Genomic DNA, 23,165 nt, shown 5'->3' with positions numbered 1-23,165 from the left:
GCTTTAAAATGTTACAGATTCATATATAAAGCTGTCTCTGGTCTAGGATTTGAAATCACATTTTTATCTTGTTTATGATGTCCATTGTGTTATAAAAGCACCACCAGATTATAGCACTGTAATTTCAAAGTCCAACACTTTTCCCAGCGGGAGGGAGCATGAGAACACATCAGCCCCTTGAGATACTTCATTTGTACTCCAGCTCTTTTAGTAAAAGGTTTAAAAGGACTACAAAGCCAATGAAAGAAATTAAGACAATACTCGGTCCAAGATGCCAAACTCTCATTACTACTAATTTATAAGGTACTCTTTATCAAAAGACTATGCTGCTTATTTTTTAAAAAGTCAAAGTAAATAAGCCATCTGAAAACAAACTTGGATTAAGAGAGAGTAGATACAAATGTCAAAGTCAAGATTGGTCTTTTCTACCTTTTTCTGGGCTTGAATGATATTCTATTTCACTGTATTGATTAATTTTTAATAGATACAAATAAGAAATAGTTAGTTACTGTAGTTAGAGATGTGATGCAAACATATATTCCACTTAGGTGTGTGCATTCCCTAGATAATTTTGCCTACCAGTACCTGTAGGGGGTGAGGTGGCGCTTGCGACCGCAACCCATCCCCTGGCTATACAAGGCATTGCTGCTCCAACCTCCCTCAGTTCCTTCACACCAAATGCTCAGAGACTAGACTCCGCTGCATAGGGGATGGAGGGCGAATTGTGGAATGCACATCTCCATCACATCTCCAAACACTACAGTTACAGTAAATAATCATTTCTTCGAGTAGATGCAGTTGTGTACTCCATTTAGGTAACTCACAAGCAGCACCTACAGGAGATGGGACTCACAGTCTATTTAAATGAGGATGCAGGACAGCGTTCCCATAATTTGCGTTGCCCTAGACACTGCACTAATGGCATAATGGTTCATAAATATATGTACTGATGACCAAGTGGCAGCTGTGCAAGTGTACAATATTGAAACATGACTAAAAACTACCATTAACATACTTGCCCTCTCATAGAATGGGCTCTCACCCATACAGGGGATTAGGCCAAAGTTGTTTCATATGCAATCTTGATGGAGGAAGTTACCTGCTTAGCAATCATCTGTGAGGAGACTGCCTGTTCCTTCATATGGTCTACATACAACACAAAACAGATGAGGCAAAGCCAATTTAGTCCTGTCCAGGCAGAATGCTAGATATCATATGACATGTAATGTATGAAAGTGCTGCTTCTCCAAAGATGTGTTGATATGGTGAAAGTGGTGGATGTGATATACCTTGACTTTAGCAAAGCTTTTGATACTGTCTCCTACAGTATTCTTGCCAGCAAGTTAAAAAAGTACTGATTGGATGAATGGACTATAAGGTGGATAGAAAGCGGACTAGATCGTTGGGCTCAACGAGTAGTGATCAACGGCTCGAAGTCTAGTTGGTGGCCGATATCAAGTGGAGTACTCCAGGGGTCGGTCTTGGTGCCGGTTTTGTTCAACATCTTCATTAATGATCTGGATGATGGGATGGACTGCACCCTGAGCAAGTTTGCGGACGACACTAAGCCAAAAGAAATCTGATGAGTTTTGCACTTAGGACAGAAAAATAATGGCGCAATTAAGCAATTTGATAAGGTGATAAGTAACAGACAGCATTGATTTGTCAAGACCAAATCATGCCAAACCAATCTAAAAGCTTTCTTGGACAGGGTAACAAGCATTGTAGAGAGGGAGGAAGCGGCAGATGTGGTATATCTTGACTATAGTAGGGCTTTTGATAAATTTCTCATGACCTCATAAAACAAACTAGGGAAATACAACTTATATGGTGCTACTATAAGGTAGGTACGTGCTGGTTGGAAAACTATTCCCAGAGTGTAGTTATCAGTAGTTCACAGGGATCAGTTCTGGATCCAGTCCTATTCAATGAATGATTTAGATAATGGCATAGAGAGTACACAAAGTTTGCAGATGATACCAAGTTGGGGGTGGGGGTACAGCAAGTGCTTTGGACAAACTGGAAAAATGATCTGAAGTAAATAGGATGAAACTCAATACGGACACGTACTCCACTTAGGAATGAACAATCAGTTGCACACACACACACACACACACACACAAAAAATGGGAAAAGTCTGCCTAGGAAGGAGTACTGCAGAAAGGGAACTGTGGGTCATAGTGGATCACAAGCTAAATGAGTAAACAGTGTAACCCTATTGCAAAAAGAGCAAACATCATTCTGGGCTATATTAGCACAAGAGTTGTAAGCAAGACATAATTAGTAATTTTTCTGCTTTACTCTGTACTGAGACCTTAACTGGAGTATTGTGTCCAGTTCTGGGTGCCACATTTCATGAAAGATTTGGACAAACTGGAGAGAGTCCACAGAAGAGCAACAAAAATGAGTAGAGGTCTAGAAAACATGACCTATGAGGAATGACTGAAAACATTGGGTTTGTATACTCTGGAGAAGAGAAGACAGAGGGGACATAACTGTTTTCAAGTACACAAAAGGTTGTTAAAAGGAGGAGGGTGAAAAATTATCATCTTTAACGTCTGAGGATAGGACAAGAAATAATGGGATTAAATTGCAGCAAAGGCGATTTAGATTGGACGTTAGGAAAAGCTTCCAAACTGTCATGGTGTTTAAGCAGTGGAATAAATTGTCTAGAAAAGTTGTGGAAACTCCATCATTGGAGATTTTTAAGAGCAGGTTAGACAGACACCTGCCAGGGGTGGTCTAGATAATACTTAGTCTTGCCATGAATGTAGGGGACTGGGCTAGATGACTTCTTGTGGTACCTTCAAGTCCTACACTTCTACGATTCAAGTGTGGCAAACTCTCAGTAACTGAGAACTAAACAACAAACAAACAGTTCTGGATTGACCTGAAACAAAAAGTTTCCAGTTCTCAGTAAAACACACAAACGCACAGAGTTGAGTTGATTCATTGGGCCATTATGCAGGAATGGCAACTAGATAATTTGAATAGTCCCTTCTGGCCTTAAATTCTATCAGCCTATGTAAAGTTACTGTCAGACATAGCAATATTAGGTCTAACTTACTAAACTTGGGAGAATCCGGTCAGAGTGCGTAAGTCACTTAAATGTGGAGGTCTGAGAAGATAGCTGAAAAGAAATACCTTCCACTTACCAGTATGTAGCTTCCCCTTCCACCCAAGGATTTCAGAAATGAAGCACAAAGAGATGAAGTTGCATTGTATGTCAAGCAGAAAACCTCTGATAGATGTCAGAAATAGCAGTAGCCCTACTGACTTCCAGTGATTTGCTTTAGTCATAAAGACTAATCCTTCCTCTCATACTACATTCTAACTGATCAGCACATTTCTAGACAGAAAAATATAGTAGTTGTCTGAGCATAAATGCAGAGAGGAGCAGACATAGCAGCAGCGAAGGATTCCTTGACAATTCCTAGACTGCTCAGGGAATTCTTCCAAAATGTAAAACTTCAAGGAAAAAAATTAAAATTTCTACTTTCATGCTGGAAAAAAAAAATGCAACCAAGTCATACAAAGGAATTTATAGAATCTTCAGTTTGGTGTACAAAACTAACCCCACAAAGTTAAAAATTCCCTTTCAGGAGCTATCACTAATCCTAATCTATTTCACAAATGAAGAACCAGAAGTTAAATCTATTGCCACTATTAAAACCTACCCTTCTATCCTGGTTTCTGTTTTCCCTATTGTAAATAGAACCAGTGTTCTGCTTATTAGTAAGGGCTGTTTTCCCTACTCAAACTTTTAAAGCCTATTTTTTTTTATTTTGGGGGGGAGGTGAGCATTAATGTTTTTCTAAATCATTTAGTCTTGACAACTCATCCTGCAGTGTTAGGAATTTAGCAGAATAAATCAAGTGCCTCTTCACTGTTCCTTATTTTACCTGGTTGTCCTAAAAACCCATTACTTCTATATGAAGGAAAAGTCTTCTGTCTGGGAGAATTAGAACTCAGATTGTAGCCCTACCTTGCGTTATCTCAACACAGATAAGCAAACCCCAGGGAGCTGTCTCCTCTCTTGCCTAGTTAATTATGTAATACATTTCAAGATCTTCTACTAGGAGGAATAGTGTGCATATAGTCTTACAGCTGGAGTTCCCAAAAGGCCTCAAATCAGACTCATAAGAAGTTATACTGAATCTTGTATAACACAGGCAAAGAAGCGTTGAAAGTGCTACCTTCCATTTGTAGAGAAACAATTGGGGTTTGATCTTCAATTAGACAGAATACTTTTGATTTTAAGAACACATTCTATTTAAGGAACAAAATGATACATTAATGCACATCAGAACACATATCTAGGAAATATCTATACTGCATGTGTCTCCTAACCTTTATCATATTTATCTAAACAATCTGTGCATCTAAGTGAAAGACTCCACCTTTCTTCTATTATAGGAAGAAGTTGTCCTCACAGGAAGCCTGATTCTGCAAATTGTACTTGCTCAAATGGACCGGTTAACTTCTATTAAATTGTACCTTTACCTTAAATGTGCTTAGCAATTTTTTAAGTCAGCCAACTTATTTGAGTACCTATATTTATTTAGTGTAATAATAGCCAGTGTAAAGCATCTTTTTTTTCTTGTAATTTGTCTTGAGACAGTAACTTCTATCTACAATTTAATATTAGGAAGAGAATCTTTTGTGATTTTTTCTTTGTTTTTGAAAGTTTAAAACATGCATAATATTAAAAAGTCTATTGTATTTAAGGGAATTATTAACTGCATAAAATTATAAGTATGCTGAGCTAAAATCACCTGTAGTATGCAAGTACAAATTGAATTAAAATCAGTGGAGCTGCACCCATCATCAATCCCATATCTGACCCGCTAAGTTTTATGGGAATCTTAGGGCTCACTTCAGAACCTCACTCCAATCCATTTACACCAGTTCTACAGCCTAAAGGCCTAGGAAGCACTAGGATCTTCTTAGCTAGGGTTAGTTCAAACAAAGGTCAAACTGCCCTACTGAATCAGATCCATGGTCTGGCTAGTCCAATGGTTCTCAACCCATGGCAATCAGCACAGATCTGTGGCCCATGTGACATTCTGCTTAAAAAAAAAAAAAAAAAAAGATTGCTGTGCTAAGTGTCACATCAGGGTTGTGCCAGCAGTTGAGTAGGACACATGAGAAAAAATGGATCGCTTTGTTGTTTACAGAGAGACACGACCACTGGTAGCTTCAAAAACCAATGAAAGAGAAAAAGGAACATGAAGGAAAGAAGCATTGCAATTTGGCAGTCAAAGGTAGAAAAGTACAAGATGACTGGAAATAAATGTTTGCAGTTATAGAAAGTGATTGAAAGCCATTTTGTTTATGTTGTACAGCCCTCAGCAAGTGCAAAAATGCACAACGTAAAAAAGCAATTTGAGACAAAAATCCATCAAGAATTTCAAACTAAATACCCAGAAAAATCTGAAGATTATGTTGAAAATTAGTCATCTTGAGAAATTGCTAACCAATGAGCAGAAAGTGTTGTGTGCCATATTTACTGGAGCAGAAATTGTGACACTTGCATCTTACAATATTTCTTGGATGCTTGCTAAAGACAGGAAATCATTTTGTGATAGGGAGCTGGTAAAACAATGCTTTTAGAATCTGCGGACTGTCTCTCTAATGATTTGAAAAGCAAAAAAGTCATAGAAGGATAAAATACTGCACTGAATCAATGACAGAATGTCAGTGGATCTCAGATCTTTCGGAAAATGTGGCTACCAAACAAACACACACACACACACACACACACACACACACACACACAAAGATTGCCTCTGCTGCAGCTTTAAGTTTAGCAGCTGATGAATCAACAGACATGGGAGACATAGCACAACTTTGCCTTTGGATTTGATGCATTGTCAACTTTCAAATTACCGAATACTTGCTTTTGCTCCAGTCACTACACGCTCGTACTCGTGGAGAGAATATGTATATTGCTGTTCTCTAAGTCTGCGATTAAATGAATGTTTGGCTAAATTCAGTTGTTTCAGTCAGTGGCAGATTAGCCACTGAGCCAATGGGGCAAGGCCCAGGCCCAGGTAAAATGGGTGCCCCACCACCCCAGCCCGCTCTGCCCATGGGGGACTGCAGGCTGAAGGGGTGGAGAGGGGCCCCCACTTAACTTTGGTTACAACAGATGGAGCTCTGAGTATGACTAGTAAACATCAGGAACTAGTTGCCGAAATGACAAAAAAGATGCCAAGAAATATGCCTGATTTCAGTGTATTGTGCATCAACAGGGTCTCTGCAGCAAATTAGGAGATGGACACATGAAGGAAAGAATGTACACAGGTTGTTAAAGTAAACTTCTTTCGTGTGAGACTTTTACTACACTACCACTTTCTTTCTTTGCTGCCAGAAACTGAGTCTTCATATGGAGATATACTGTTACACACAGAAGTAAGATGGCTACATCTAGGTAAGGTTCTTCAAAAATTTCTTCCATTACTTCCAGAAGTTGTGTGGTTTCTTTCTCAATTCAGAAAGGAGGATAAATATCTTGAATTAAAAGAGGACAGCTGGAAGAAAGACTGGCATTCCTTGCTAATTTTACTGGGCATCAAGCTGAAAGTACAAATACATTTCTTACATTTCCTTTACTCTGTAATTGATGAGTTAATGTGCAGTGTTGCTAGTTGTAAGATCAAGCTTGAAATGTGCATTGCTCAAATTAAAGAGGACCTCGCATTTCCCACAATTAAATGAACCAAGTGAGGGTGCTCTGGAAAGTGAGCAATGAGAAATATTTGTTGCTTTGGTACAGCAGCTACAAGAAAAGTTTGTCACATTTTGTGATTTCATGAAATTAGAGTCTGCTGGTGTTTTTCTACAGGATCCTTACACTTCCCTATTTTAAAAAAAACTTAAGGATTTTGATGCAACATTTAATGTTCCCAGGCAGGGACTGGAAGAAGAGCTGTCAGATTTCCAGGGACAGGGAGCAACATATGCAGCACATCATGCAAGTTCTATTCTGGAATTATGGAAAATGCATTGGCGAACAAAGTGAATGTCTTTTGAGTGCCAAAATAGAGTCTGTTTGGATCGACTTTCATTTGTGAAGGCATATTCTCAGCCACATGGTGGATTAAGTTCTGATATTGTGCATGGTTTTTTTTGGACACAGACTGGCTAACCTAGTGAGGAGGGGTTTAAACTAGGTTCGATAGGGACAGGTGAGCAAAGCCCACAGATAAGTGGTGAACATGGAGACCTGGGAGATGGGTCGGAAACAAGAGGGAGCGTGGGCTATAATGGCAGAGAGAAAGGAGGGTCAGGGCAAAACTGGGAGGCAAGATCAAACCAGTATCTTAGATACCTATATACAAATGCGAGAAGTATGGGTAATAAGCAGGAAGAACTGGAAGTGCTAATAAATAAATACAACTATGACATTGTTGGCATCACTGAAACTTGGTGGGATAATACACGATTGGAATGTTGGTGTGGATGGGTACAGCTTGCTCAGGAAGGACAGACAGGGGAAAAAGGGAGGAGGTGTTGCCTTATATATTAAAAATGTACACACTTGGACTGAGGTGGAGATGGACATAGGAGACGGAAGTGTTGAGAGTCTCTGGGTTAGGCTAAAAGGGGTAAAAAAAAACCAAGGGTGATGTCATGCTAGGAGTCTACTACAGGCCACCTAACCAGGTGGAAGAGGTGGATGAGGCTTTTTTTAAAGCAACTAACAGAATCATCCAAAGCCCAAAATTTGGTGGTGATGGGGGACTTCAACTATCCAAATATATGTTGGGAAAATAACACAGCGGGGCACAGACTATCCAACAAATTCTTGGACTGCATTGCAGACAACTTTTTAATTTCAGAAGGTTGAAAAGGTTACTGGGGGGGAAGCTGTTCTAGACTTGATTTTAACAAAATAGGGAGGAACTCATTGAGAATTTGAAAGTAGAAGGCAGCTTGGGTGAAAGTGGTCATGAAATCATAGAGTTTGCAATTCTAAGGAAAGGTAGAAGGGAGTACAGCAAAATAGAGACAATGGATTTCAGAAAGGCAGATTTTGGTAAGCTCAGAGAGCTGATAGGTAAGGTCCCATGGTAATCAAGACTTAGGGGAAAAACAACTGAGGAGAGTTGGCAGTTTTTCAAAGGGACACTATTAAGGGCCCAAAAGCAAGCTATTCTGCTGGTTAGGAAAGATAGAAAATGTGTCAAAAGACCACCTTGGCTTAACCACAAGATCTTGCATGATCTAAAAAATAAAAAGGAGTCAAAAAAAAAAATCAAAACTAGGACAGATTACAAAGGATGAATATAGGCAAATAACACAGGAACACAGGGGCAAGATTAGAAAGGCAAAGGCACAAAATGAGCTCAAACTAGCTGCAGGAATAAAGGGAAACAAGAAGACTAGACTATACATTAGAAGCAAGAGGAAGACTAAAGACAGGGTAGGTCCACTGCTCAGTGAAGAGGGAGAAACAGTAACAGGAAACTTGGAAATGGCAGAGATGCTTAATGACTTATTTGTTTCGGTCTTCACCGAGAAGTCTGAAGGAATGCCTAACATAGTGAATGCTAATGGGAAGGGGCTAGGTTTAGCAGATAAAATAAAAAAAGAACAAGTTAAAAATCACTTAGAAAAATTAGATGCCTGCAAGTCACCAGGGCCTGATGAAATGCGTCCTAGAATACTCAAGGAGCTAATAGAGGAGGTATCTGAGCCTCTAGCTATTATCTTTGGAAAATCATGGGAGATAGGAGAGATTCCAGAAGACTGGAAAAGGGCAAATATAGTGCCCATCTATAAAAAGGGAAATAAAAACAACCCAGGAAACTACAGACCAGTTAGTTTAACTTCTGTGCCAGGGAAGATAATGGAGCAAGTAATTAAGGAAATCATCTGCAAACACTTGGAAGGTGGTAAGGTGATAGGGAATAGCCAGCATGGATTTGTAAAGAACAAATTGTGTCAAACCAATCTGATAGCTTTCTTTGATAGGATAACAAGTCTTGTGGATAAGGGAGAAGCTGTAGATGTGGTATACCTAGACTTTAGTAAGGCATTTGATACAGTCTCGCATGATATTCTTATCGATAAACTAGGTAAATCGAACTTAGATGGGACTACTATAAGGTGGGTGCATAACTGGCTGGATAACCGTACTCAGAGAGTTCCCAATCCTGCTGGAAAGGTATAACGAGTGGGTTCCGCAGGGGTCTGTTTTGGGACCGGCTCTGTTCAATATCTTCATTAACGACTTAGATATTGGCATAGAAAGTACGTTTATTAAGTTTGCGGATGATACCAAACTGGGAGGGATTGCAACTGCTTTGGAGGACAGGGTCATAATTCAAAATGATCTGGACAAATTGGAGAAATGGTCTGAGGTAAACAGGATGAAGTTTAACAAAGACAAATGCAAAGTGCTGTACTTAGGAAAGAACAATCAGACATACACACATACAGAATGGGAAGAGACTGTCTAGGAAGGAGTATGGCAGAAAGGAATCTAGGGGTTATAGTGGACCACAAGCTAAATATCAGTCAACAGTGTGATGCTGTTGCAAAAAAACCAAACATGATTCTGGGATGTATTAACAGATGTGTTGTGAGCAAGACACGAGAAGTCATTCTTCCGCTCTACTCTGTGCTGGTTAGGCCTCAACTGGAGTATTAAGTATCAGAGGGGTAGCCGTGTTAGTCTGAATCTGTAAAAAGCAACAGAGGGTCCTGTGGCACCTTTGAGACTAACAGAAGTACTGGGAGCATAAGCTTTCGTGGGTAAGAACCTCACTTCTTCAGATGCAAGTAATGGAAATCTCCAGAGGCAGGTATATATCAGTGTGGAGATAACGAGGTTAGTTCAATCAGGGAGGGTGAGGTGCTCTGCTAGCAGTTGAGGTGTGAACACCAAGAGAGGAGAAACTGTTTCTGTAGTTGGATAGCCATTCACAGTCTTTGTTTAATCCTGATCTGAGGGTGTCAAATTTGCAAATGAACTGGAGCTCAGCAGTTTCTCTTTGGAGTCTGGTCCTGAAGTTTTTTTGCTGTAAGATGGCTACCTTTACATCTGCTATTGTGTGGCCAGGGAGGTTGAAGTGTTCTCCTACAGGTTTTTGTATATTGCCATTCCTGATATCTGACTTGTGTCCATTTATCCTCTTGCGTAGTGACTGTCCAGTTTGGCCAATGTACATAGCAGAGGGGCATTGCTGGCATATGATGGCATATATAACATTGGTGGACGTGCAGGTGAATGAGCCGGTGATATTGTAGCTGATCTGGTTAGGTCCTGTGATGGTGTTGCTGGTGTAGATATGTGGGCAGAGTTGGCATCGAGGTTTGTTGCATGGGTTGGTTCCTAAGTTAGAGTTGTTATGGTGCGGTGTGTGGTTGCTGGTGAGAATATGCTTAAGGTTGGCAGGTTGTCTGTGGGCGAGGACTGGCCTGCCTCCCAAGGTCATACTTGGAGTATTGTGTCCAGTTCTGGGCACCGCATTTCAAGAAAGATGTGTAGAAATTGGAGAGGGTCCAGAGAAGAGCAACAAGAATGATTAAAGGTCCTGAGAACATGACCTATGAAGGAAGGCTGAAAGAACTGGGTTTGTTTAGTTTGGAAAAGAGAAGACGGAGAGGGGACATGATAGCAGTTTTCAGGTATCTAAAAGGGTGTCATAAGGAGGAGGGAGAAAACTTGTTCACCTTAGCCTCTAAGGATAGAACAAGAAGCAATGAGCTTAAACTGCAGCAAGGGAGGTTTAGGTTGGACATTAGGAAAATGTTCCTGTCAGGGTGGTTAAACACTGGAATAAATTGCCTAGGGAGGTTGTGGAATCTCCATCTCTGGAGATATTTAAGAGTAGGTTAGATAAATGTCTATCCAGGATGGTCTAGACAGTATTTGGTCCTGCCATGAGGGCAGGGGACTGGACCCGATGACCTCTCGAGGTCCCTTCCAGTCCTAGAATCTATGAATCTATGTTTGACTGATGGAAACCTTCATGCCTAGCTGCAATGTGCTGTCACCGTCTTCAACCTGATTGTGAATCAATTACTGCTTCAAACAAAGGAAGTTGCCAGACCTCCCACTTAAGTAAGTGTTAGACCAAATCAATTTTAACAGTTAATGTTTTGACTCATTTTGCTAATTTAAAATGCTTTTGGTAGAAATTTGCCCGTGTTGAAATGAAAAGGTACTGTATTGATTTGAATCACATTGCTGTCAAATACTAAACCTTATGTTCTTTGGTATATGTACAAGTAGTATATATTGTGTGGATGCAGCCCAAACAACAGAGTTGCTTATGTGGCCCACCATGGTAAATGGACTAGACCAGTGGTGGGCAACCTGCGGCCCATCAGGGTAATCCGCTGGTGGGCCACCAGACAGTTTGTTTATATTTGCACTGCCACCCACAGCTCCCAGTGGCAGTGGTTCGCTGTTCCCGGCCAATGGGAGTAGTGGAAAGTGGTACGGGCTGCAGGGACATGCTGGCCGCTGCTTCCCATAGCTCCCATTGTCTGGGAACTGCGAACCACGGCCAGTGGAAGCTGCAGGCACCTGTGCAAATGTAAACAAACTGTCTGGCAGCCCGCCAGGGGATTACCCTGACGGGCCGCAGGTTGCCTACCACTGGGCTAGACCATTGGTTCTCAACTTAATATCCAGTCTCCGACAGTGGCCAGCACCAAGTATCTCAGAGGAAGGTTCAAAAGTAAGCAGATGAAGAGTAATATGCCCCCATCAAGGTCTCAATGTAAACCTTCCTACTTAGAAATTGGTTTATACCATGAAGCATTAGGTTCTTATCCCTTCCAAAACGGGTATCCTTTGTTTGCATTAACTGTCTATAGCTCTGAAGATGCTGGTTATCCATATAAGCATTCAAACCCTATTAATATCTTGGTTTAGATGAGGGAGGAGGAGATGTTGTACTGTGCCAAGACTGCCTCTGCACAAAACCCTGCCTATTCAAATCATCAAAATGAGACACCATTCTCAATAGATTGAGAAGATGTTCAAAGTATTATCATGGATGCTGTGCTAAGCATCTCAGACCTGGATCCTTCTCAGTGGAGTTTGCATACAACCATGGGCTCTACTGTGCATCTTGGCTTTGCTCACCCATGATCAGGGCCGGCTCTGGCTTTTTTGCCGCCCCAGGCAAAAAAGCCTCCCACTGTCACCCCCCCCCCCCCCTCGGCAGGGGAGGGTGCCGATCCCGGCTGCGGGCCGCTTTCCCCGACCGGCCCGAGCGCCAGGGGGAGGGTGGTGAGCCCGCCATGGCTCCGCTGGCGGCCAGAGTGCCGGGGGGAGGGTGGCGAGCCCGCCACGGCTCCGCTCTCCCCGGCGGCCAGATACAATACTCCAAGTCCTGATTGTGTTTTGAATCAAAACCATCACCTAATGTGGATCATCACTTCCTCAGCAATATTAGAGCTAAGTGGTGTAATACTATTACATTAATTAGTTAAAATTAGGGCTCCTGTTGATTCATTAGCGCTAAAAACTCAAATATCCTATAATTTAACTAAAACACATTTAATGGGACTAAACATGTCATCTTTCCAGCTTTTATGATGCTTAACTGGCATTAAAGTAACAGTCACTAGGATTAAAAATTTAAAGTTGTACTTTAACATATAACAAAATATTTGAATATTCATAGTCCCAGTAATTCAGTGAATGTTAATTTCTGCATTTACCATATTTTAACTGACTATTTGAGTGCTATTATCTAGGTTTCCCTGAAACTATTCTATTGAAAGATAGAGGTGTCCAAATTCATACCTCATTTCAAGTAGGTACAACTCAGGTATAAGTATCATACTCATCACCATTCTACCTAAGTACATTAAAGATGTGATACACCACACAAATGCAAACCAAGTGGCGCATAGTTTCACCAAGTCTGAATTTTGCCCCAATACTTTTATCTTTAACTCCCATTCTCCGTACAAAGATCTAAGGACTGTAGCTCTCTTCTTCATATTTAAAGGAACACTAAATATCCATGTTTTCTAGAACCATATTAATCTTATTTTTTATATACTGAACTTTGTTATCAATAGGAACAGCATTATTGAACCAAAGTCTTTTTGTAATGGTTGTTTTTTTCACTTTTATATAAATTGCTTAAGTTCTATTTTCCTCTATTTGTTGTGTGGCAATATTAAATAGCTACTACTAGCAAGCTTTTAATGAAGCTAAAAATTTACAAATGTACAATGTCACAATAGCAATGTAACGGATAACAAAAAAAAAATCTAATTAAGTTTATATTTCGGATTAACTAAATGACCTGAACAAACATATTTAACATATAAGTGACAACAAAAAAGTTAGCACATATTGTAAGAACTGTGGTATTCAAAAGGGGAAAATAGAATGGTAGCACCATTAATTTTCATGTGAGCTTAATTTTCATTTGGGTGAGCACTAGTATGGGACTAATTTTGCCATTATTAAAGTTTAACTATTTAATGATAACTACCTTGATGACATATAACATGTTACTTCTGATTGTACACTCTAAAATAAATTTGTAAATGTTTCAATTCAATTAAAGCAAACATAAAATAAGGCTGCAACACATTTAGTACTCTCCTCCAGACAGCAACAACAGGTATCCAGCTTCAGAAACCACTCAGTACTGGAAATTGACATGGTTGCAGCTGATTAATAGCATATTTTCTTATAGGAACTTGCTTTATAATATTGTATTGCTCTCCATTGAGGGCACACCTACCAATATATCAAATTGAAACTCTAGCAGGCAAGTTTCTTGTTTTCAAAATGATAGAACTGTAATTGCAAACAGATAGCACCTGCAACCCAAGAGTCTCAAAAACAATTTATAAGCACAGAAGAATTAAACCACAAAACCCCTAAGAAGAAAGTACGTATTATCACCCTGATTACTATCTGCAGTTCTGAGAAGCTAAGGAAAAAGTATCCAGAAGTGTCCACAAATTTTATTGCTACAATTTCAGTACCCAACTTTGAAAGACTTAAGTGTCTCCAAGTTGTCCATCCAAAATCTGAGGTATCCAAAAGTGAGGCACCTTTGAAAATTGAGCCTTTGAGACTCACCCAAGGTCCCATAGTAAGTCAGTGGCAGAACTGGAAATAGAACACAGCTCTCAGTCCTAGAGGGGTTCCAGGGTTCAGTACTGTACTTATTTCCATTTCATACAGACGAGCTGTGTAATTTTACTTAATTAACCCCCTAACTTTGAGAAGCATTTTTACAACACTCATTCTCATAGGAACAAAGAGCACACATTTAAAATATGTGCAGTTTAAATTATTTTTTTTTAAATGTGATTAAGCAGCTTGTGCTACACCTGTGAATTCTTTTTTCCAGGTACAATAAAAATTCTACAGTCTTGAGAAAAGTTCAACCATGAAAATATTTTAAAATGAAATTGTGAGACAAATGTTACTTGTAAAACCACGAGACAAACAACCTAGACACAAAATGTTAGGATAGGCAGCATACCTATCCTAAATAAGAAGACATTAATATATTGATGAGCTACAATGCTTGAAATAGAAATTAGCAGCTTTAAAAACTTACAGTAATAGCAAAGAAAAATAGCAAGGAAGATATGCTGCTTTGTGTTCAACTCTTATCAGATTAATTTCTCCTAGGACTCAGAGCCAAACACTGCACTCAAAGGGCAGGACTGGTCTGCTGTTTAGATTCTTGCTGCTGGTGTTCACATTAACTTTTGTTGATAGGACAGTATGAATACTGTCCTAATATGCACTGTGCTATAGAACAACTGTCAGTGCTGGACAATGATCCAGCACCATTCAGCCGCTCAATAGTGCAGGGTCATTTAATTACCTTCCCCACTTTTTCCTCTCCCAGTCAGTGCCCTAGTAATCATAAAGGCTCTTAGAAATGCTGATGTAGCACTATACTGATTTATTTTGAAATATGCTACCTACAATACTGATATTGCAGGCACTGTAAACCACAACCTCAACAATTATCCCACTTAAATTGTTTTGTTATATACTCTGTGCAAGGTGATTTCACATATTTGAATGCTGCACAAGAAGCAGCATTTTACATTGTTGCCTACGTAAAACACTACAGAAGGCTTATGTTTTGTTGTTGTTGCTGGATTTGCTTTCCTTCAACTTAAACCCAATGCATTTCTGAGACTCACTTTTCCTGGACCTCTGTGCCTTCATGCAGTCCTTTTTAAGTTAGTGGGTCTCAGTACAGCCATAAAGATCAATGCTAGAAGCATTCTGCTGAAACATGGTCAAAGTAACTATTCTTAGCTACACATGAGACAGTGTCTGATTAAAATATAATTATGCAAACCATTGCTGCTACCACTGCCATATAATTGCAGCAAATCTTATACAAAATATAACTCATGGCCAGAAAGGGTTAAGCAGTTTGCAGGCTGAATGACCCAGAGCCCACCTTTAAAGTCATGTTAGAAAGGTATGGGAATGGTAATTAGGGCCATTCATGGTAAATAAGCTAGAACTTTGAAATGCAAACCTATGTTGTTAGAAGTTAGGAGATAATCTTTGATGCTAGCCATGTAAACAGACAATTCCTGTCTGTCACTATAAACTATTAATTCAGAGACCAAAAGAACATCCTCACATTTAAATTAATTGTAAACAAGGGATCTCTCTGTATTCATCTCTTTGAAAGGTAGAACGATTGTCTTATGTTAATTTGTATAGCTAAGCACCATTGATGGACCCACTTCAAAGATGCCCTGATTACCTATTGTTCCCCAAGGGATTCCAACCTGTCAAAGAAGGCCTGAAATTGTATAAGAGATCCTTGGGTCCTGATCCTTTTTATCTCAGATCTGCTTGAGGTTTCATGCAGGGGAAGCCTAACCACAAGGACTGAGATCTGAGTTCTGACTGAACCGCCCTGATATATAAACATTGGACTATAACCTATGGACTATTTCTGAAAGAACAGTTTGCTACAACAAAGCTCACCATCTCTGCTATGAATCTGAACCTCAAGAACTAAGCTCATGTCTGTATGTATACTGGGATTTGATAGCAGCCTTCAACTACCTGAAGGGGGGTTCCAAAGAGGATGGAGCTCGGCTGTTCTCAGTGGTGGCAGATGACAGAACAAGGAGCAATGGTCTCAAGTTGCAGTGGGGGAGGTCCAGGTTGGATATCAGGAAAAACTATTTCACTAGGAGGGTGGTGAAACACTGGAATGCGTTACCTAGGGAGGTGGTGGAGTCTCCTTCCTTGGAGGTTTTTAAGGCCCGGCTTGACAAAGCCCTGGCTGGGATGATTTAGCTGGGAATTGGTCCTGCTTTGAGCAGGGGGTTGGACTAGATGACCTCTTGAGGTCCCTTCCAACTCTGATATTCTATGATTCTATGATTCTATGATCTTTTAACCATACTTGCTCTCTCTTTTTTTAATAAATTTTAGTTTAGTTAATTAAAACTGGCTATAAGCGTGTATTTGGGTAAAATCTGGAATATTCAATAATCTGGGAGGTAATGTGTCCAATCCTTTGGGATTAGTAGAACCTTTTATTTTATATGATAAAATAAGATGTTCAGAAATCTTCATAATATTTGACTTGGGTACCAGGATGGAGGCCTGAGGTTACTTCAAGTGAAAAGTGTTGTTGGTTTCTGGGCAACCAGTGAGGTAATGAAGAAGCTGTTTTATGGTGGCTTGGTAAACCTAAGTATTGAAACTATCTACCCCATTCTTTGCAGTTCACCCCATTTGAGAGAACTCAGTTGGCCCCCACTGACCACTGTGACCCCGGTCACAACATCTGTAACATCTTATTGGGTTTCCAACTCTCCAGTTTTCCCCCCAAGAGTGGACTTTTTTGAGGTAGCTGTCCTGGGAAATTTGTACTGTGCTGCTAGCTATCCCGTTTTATGGGCTCAAGATGATCCCAACACTGCGGACTGACATTTTCAGCAACTTTACGTAACAGATGGTAAGATATTTAAGGGCAGAGACTGTCTTGATTTGTGTGTAGTGTATGGAACTGAGCAGATTGTTGGTCACGCTGGTCTACAATTATTGAGAAGTCGTCTGCTTCAGAGATAAAATGTGCTATTTATTATGTATTTTGATGTGCTGAATTCAAATATGACAATTAAAACAACTGATTGGCTACTGTTTCTAAGATCTTTAAGATTTTACATTTTATGTCTGTGTATATTGTGTAGATAGTAGAGTTTTAATCAAATTGTAAACCTAGGTCTTTTCATGTGTTTATGGTTGCTTTACATGATAATAGTTCACCTGTCCTGTTTATGTAACACTTTAAAAATCAGCAAAAGGGTTATATAAATAAAATTTATTATGAAACAAAAGGCAAACAACTATTATGTACATAGTTTAGTCCTACTCAGTGTCTACTCGGTGCTTCTTGGCTTGTCTCTTGTATTCATTAAATGGAGCATCTCTTGTCACTGTCCAGCAATAGTCTGCAAGCATTGATGGGCTCCATTTGACCCGATAGCATTTCTCCATTGTTGCAATGTCCTGGTGAAATCGCTCACTGTGTTCGTCGCTCACTGCTCCGCAGTTCGGTGGGAAAAAAAAAAAAATCTAGATGAGAGTGCAAAAAAAATGTATCTTCAGTGACATGTTGCAACCAAGGCTTTTGTATGCCTTGAGGAGGTTTTCCACAACCTGTAGTTGCCTGCCTTGTTGTTTCCAAGAAAATTTATTGCCACTAACTGGAAGGCTTTCCATGCCGTCTTTTCCTTACCACGCAGTGCATGGTCAAATGCATCATCTCGAAGAAGTTAACGAATCTGAGGACCAACAAACACGCCTTCCTTTATCTTAGCTTCACTTAACCTTGGAAATTTTCCACAGAGGTATTTGAAAGCTGCTTGTGTTTTGTTAATGGCCTTGAAAAATTTCTTCATCAGACCCAGCTTGATGTGTAAGGGTGGTAACAAAATCTTCCTAGATTCAACAAGTGGTGGATGCTGAACACTTTTCCTCCCAGGCTCCAATGACTGTCGGAATGGCCAATCTTTCTTGATGTAGTGGGAATCTCTTGCACGACTATCCCATTCGCAGAGAAAACAGCAGTCCTTTGTGTATCCAGTCTGCAGACCAAGCAAGAGAGCAAAAACCTTCAAATCGCCACAAAGATGCCACTGATGTTGGTCATAGTTTATGCACCTCAAAAGTTGTTTCATGTTGTCATAGGTTTCCTTCATATGGATTGCATGACCAACTGGAATTGATGGCAAAACATTGCCATTATGCAGTAAAACAGCTTTAAGACTCGTCTTCGATGAATCAATGAACAGTCTCCACTCATCTGGATCGTGAACGATGTTGAGGGATGTTGAGGGAACCATCGATGTTGTTGCAGGCTACAAGATCAACTTCCATGAAGAAGAATGGGACAAGATCCTTTTGATGGTCACGGAACATGGAAACCCTACTATCACCTGCCAGGAGATTCCACTGCTGTAGTCTGGAGCCCAACAGCTCTGCCTTACTCTTGGGTAGTTCCAAATCCCTGACAAGGTCATTCAGTTCACCTTGTGTTATGAGGTGTGGTTCAGAGGAAGAGGATGGGAGAAAATGTGGGTCCCGTGACATTGATGGTTCAGGACCAGAAGTTTCATCCTCTTCCTCGTCTGACTCAATTGAGAATGATTCTGGTGCATCAGGAACCGGCAGTCCTTCTCCGTGGGGTACTGGGCATATAGCTGATGGAATGTTTGGATAATGCACAGTCCACTTGTTCTTCTTTGACACACCTTTCCCAACTGGAGGCACCATGCAGAAATAACAATTGCCGGTATGATCTGTTGGCTCTCTCCAAATCATTGGCACTGCAAAAGGCAGGGATTTCCTTTTCCTGTTCAACCACTGGTGAAGATTTGTTGCACAAGTGTTGCAGCATATGTGTGGGGCCCACCTCTTGTCCTGATCTCCAATTTTGCAGCCAAAATAGAGGTGATAGGCTTTCTTAACCATAGTGGTTATACTGCACTTTTGTGATGCAAAAGTCACTTCACCACAAACAAAGTAGAAGATATCTGCACTGTTCACACAAGTACGAGGCATCTCTGCTCACTTTGGCTAAACAGAAATGTGTCCCTTTGCACAATCAAATACTGACAAATAAGAGAGCACGACACTGGATGATTTCTAGAGCTGATATAGGGCAATTTGTTCAGCAGAGTGATGTAAGCTTCATTATGATGGCATCATCCATGACTTCTAGGAATAACATGATGCAATTCATATCATGTATGACGCAATACCAGCTTCAGATTGCATCATTCATAATTTTGCCTAAAAAGCAAGTACTGTCCAAACCCAGTCATAGATTTATTCATAGATCCAGTCAAAGATGTATTTTAGTCATTTCTTGTTTAAATTGAGATCCCTTCCCTTTATAACTCACTTATCCTCCGCCATTCCCAAGTCAAGGGCCGTATATACTAACCCAATAGCATATCTTGAAAACTAGAAGCAATCAACAATTTTAAACATCATTTTCGTTCTCAGTGACCCAGAATTAGTAAAGTTTGACTACATTTATTTCAGAAGCATTTTGGCTGTAGAGCAGTGTTATTAAACAATAAAAATGGATCAAATTTAGCACAGTGGTGATCCCTTATGCCCCTGCACCAGCTACCACAGCATTGGTAGCAGCAAGACAGGTGAAGCAGTCTCTGCAGAGCTGCCATATCTGCTCCTCAGGATAATGGATAGGAAGGGAAGGGAAGAGGAATGGGTGGAGCCAATTTTCTTTCACGTGGCCAGTAGTGTAGCTGTGTAGCACACTGGGCAATGTATGTTGCATCAGATATAGACCTATCACACAGTGTATTCCCTTCCTGGAGCAGCATGGAGACTGAAGGGAAACTGATTTGGAGAGTCACTCTTCCTCTTGGGCTGCTCCAGAAGCAGCACTAACCTGTACTTAGGGCAGATTGTGAACAATCTAGCCCAATATTGGGACAGAAAGGAGACAAATATGGGACTGATGGTAGAGCATCAGAAATGATCACTAGCAGATGCTGTAGCAACATTCCCATACCTGATACTTTATAATGGCAATCTTCCAGGAGGGGAGTAATAATGAGAACATATTTACATCAGAAAATCCTGTATTTCTGTTCTGCGGTGACATTCCTCACCTCAGGCTCACTAGTGTAAAGTTTAATTTGAGCCAATCACCATGAGGAGGGAAGATATGTGAAATGAATGTTAATTTAATACAAAATACAAAGAGTTTGATGTGCCACGTGACATAGCCAGCAATGGATGCTGATGGTACAATATACAGTTATCCCCACAGCAATGGGCTGCTACTCACTTAGTCAGTGCTTTGTGTTGTATCATAATGTGTTCATTTATACTTAAAAAAACATGTTTAACATAAGTGTGGGAATGGCAAAATTCAAAACTTAAAACTACTATTTATCTACATACCCAGTTAAAAGGAGATAGCTATTTTCTCTTCTGCAACATCCTACTAAAGCTACAGTAACTGTCCAGGAGCAAAACACCTGGATAAGAAGGGGAATTAAGTTCAATTCCATATTTCTTCATCAGATCCAGAAACAATGCCACATGATCACTACTTCCCATTATTTCTATATTTAGTCTATCTTGCCACTTTTGGACTCATTGTACTTCTGATAATTAGAAGGAGATTTGATTGTCTACAGGTGATTGCAAACCACTTCCCTTCCTATCTCTCACATTAGCCTGAATATCACCTCCGGGATAGTAGTTTATCAGAATATCAATGTTTGGAAAATGCAGATTTTTTTTGATCCCAGGAAGTTATTCCTGGAGCTATCATATTCCAAAGTCAGTATTCCGTGAATGACTCAATACAGTCCCTACTGTTGGGCTTACTGCATCTAAGCCCGATATTTGCATTGAACAAGCCAGGAGAACTAGCCAAGAATTTTAGCCCTATTAGAACCTGAACTTCAGTTAAGCCACGTAAGCTGATAATACATTTTATTGAGAAACAGTGAACAGATTTTTTTTTTTTGGTAAAGCACAAGCATTGTATCCCATTAGATACCAAAAATATCAAGCCAGCAACCTCTTAAAGGAAATGGATACCACGGTTACAATCATCAAGTTACACATGAAGGTAATGAAACAAAAAATAAGACGTTACTAAAATTCAGATATTTATGAAAAGTGATACTTTAAGAGTATTCTTTCCTATTTCCATTTCCTACTTTATCTTCCCCCAAAGGCTTTTTGGCTGTTCTTGCAGTTTAATGGGTACTCTGGTAGCTGGAGAGCTTTTAGTTATGACCCTCATTTGTGCAAGTTACCCTTGAAATTATGGATCCCAGACCATTATAACCATTTTGAATCCGTGTTAACAATGATGCTTTTTAGCAAAGAAATGAATCAATTATTACACAGCTTAGACAAGTTTTTGTACTCGGTTGATTCGTAGGATACAAATGGTCTTTATTTCATTTACTACTGCACATACATTTCTCTTATCTATGTGAATGAGACTGTACACATTATTATTATTTGAATTATCTTAACACTGAGGAATGCTAGCCCTGGCCCAGGACCCCATTATAGTAAGCACAGTATAAACAGAACAAAATGATGGTTTCCACCCCAAAGAGCTTACAGTCTAGAGAAGAGATGACAGACAGATGGGGAAGTGCAAGTAAAAAAAAGGAAGCATTATTAATCAGCATAATGGGCAGTGGTCTCACTCACCAGCAGTCTTACCCATTGTCAAGTTTCTGTTGGCAAAGGAGAGTTTTGAAAGTGTATAATGAGGTTGCTTTGCAAGCCTTTGTGGGAAGCAACTTTCAAGTGCATAGGGCAGAATGGTAGAAAAGTGCTTGTTCAAAAATGTAACAAGTGAGCATTGGAGGCTGGCATCTTGGGCCAGTCAGAGGTGAACACTGAGATAGCAAATGAGAGCTGATAGTTACTAGTTGTATTGTAGGTTACCACAGTTTTACGGCTGTTCTTCTCATTAATACTCTGGGTTCTTAGGTTTTAGACCTAGACAAAAACACCAGTAGCCTTCTGAACTGTGCAAACACCATCAACAGTAGATCCTAGTTCTGTGGAAGATTAAGCCCTGATGTAGGAAAAAGCACCTGCTACAGAAGCCCACAACTTATACAGTTATCCAGCACAGAGCCAACCATGAGGAAGCATGGTCACATTAATGGCTATATCTATAGAAATGCTAATTCCTTTCTACTTATTCACCGTTAATCTACAGATCTCAAAGACATCTGTGATATAGATATTTTTCCCAGTTTACAGATGAGGAGACAAAGGCTACCAAATCCTGTCCTCCTCCCTTCTCTCCCCCCCCCCCCCCACAAAATAATAATCATGCAGCAAATCAGTGGAGAAGCCAATAAAAGAACTTCTCTCAATCCCCTACACTACCTCTTTCAGTGTATGCGCAGTATGCTCAGCCATTTGATAGCACGATCATCAGCCAGGTGAAGAGCTGGTAGCCAACTGCCAAAGTCATTCAGTGGGCACTTTTCAAGGATATGCAACATAGTCTGAAGTTGACTGCATCTACATCGCAGGTCATTAGAGAAACCCCATTTGAAAAGATTGGCCGTAAAATTGCTCTGTTCTGTTCGAAACCGGTTCAGGGATGACATTTGCTCAATGCATTTTAAATCAAAACAGTGAATACAAGTTACAATCTTGATTTCGGATTTATTTTATCCTGATCATTAAGTGACCTTCAGTTGACCCACTAAAATTCCAAAGGAAAAAAACCCTCTTTCTGCAGACTTACAAGGTTGGCCATAGCAAGGTAGTCATAATAGTCTTTTAGAATGCACTTGTTAGTAAATATTAACTTTTTTAAACTTTTGTGGAAAATTAATTTACATATTAAATATTCCTACAGAATCCTTATGAGGACATTAGTAATAAATGTGTTTGAATTCTAAGGACCAGAGCATTGATTCTTAACCTCCAAGTGACCTGTACTCAGCATATCCACGTCTGTGGGAATCCAAGGAAAAGATCCCATCAAAGTACTAAAAGTTTCTATAGAAGCATGTTATAAACAAAACAGTGTTTGATAAGGGATACCCATTATGTCAGATGTTTTCTTTGTCTCACACCCTTAAAAGACAAAGGGCTTGAAAGTTAGGTCGGAGAGTGCAAATGGCTGACA

The 23,165-nt window shown here is 40.0% G+C and overlaps 1 protein-coding gene across 3 annotated transcripts in view; it reads right to left on the bottom strand.

Annotated features, from left to right (window-relative positions):
- TENM3 (teneurin transmembrane protein 3) overlaps positions 1 to 23,165 on the bottom strand; it is a 2,213,160-nt gene that overhangs the window by 1,602,858 nt on the left and 587,137 nt on the right. The gene's annotated exons all lie outside the window — the stretch shown is intronic.

This window comes from Chrysemys picta, chromosome 5 (assembly GCF_011386835.1).
Source record: "Chrysemys picta bellii isolate R12L10 chromosome 5, ASM1138683v2, whole genome shotgun sequence".
In the NCBI taxonomy this organism is placed as follows: domain Eukaryota; kingdom Metazoa; phylum Chordata; order Testudines; family Emydidae; genus Chrysemys; species Chrysemys picta.
This window is presented reverse-complemented; position numbering and strand designations above follow the sequence as displayed.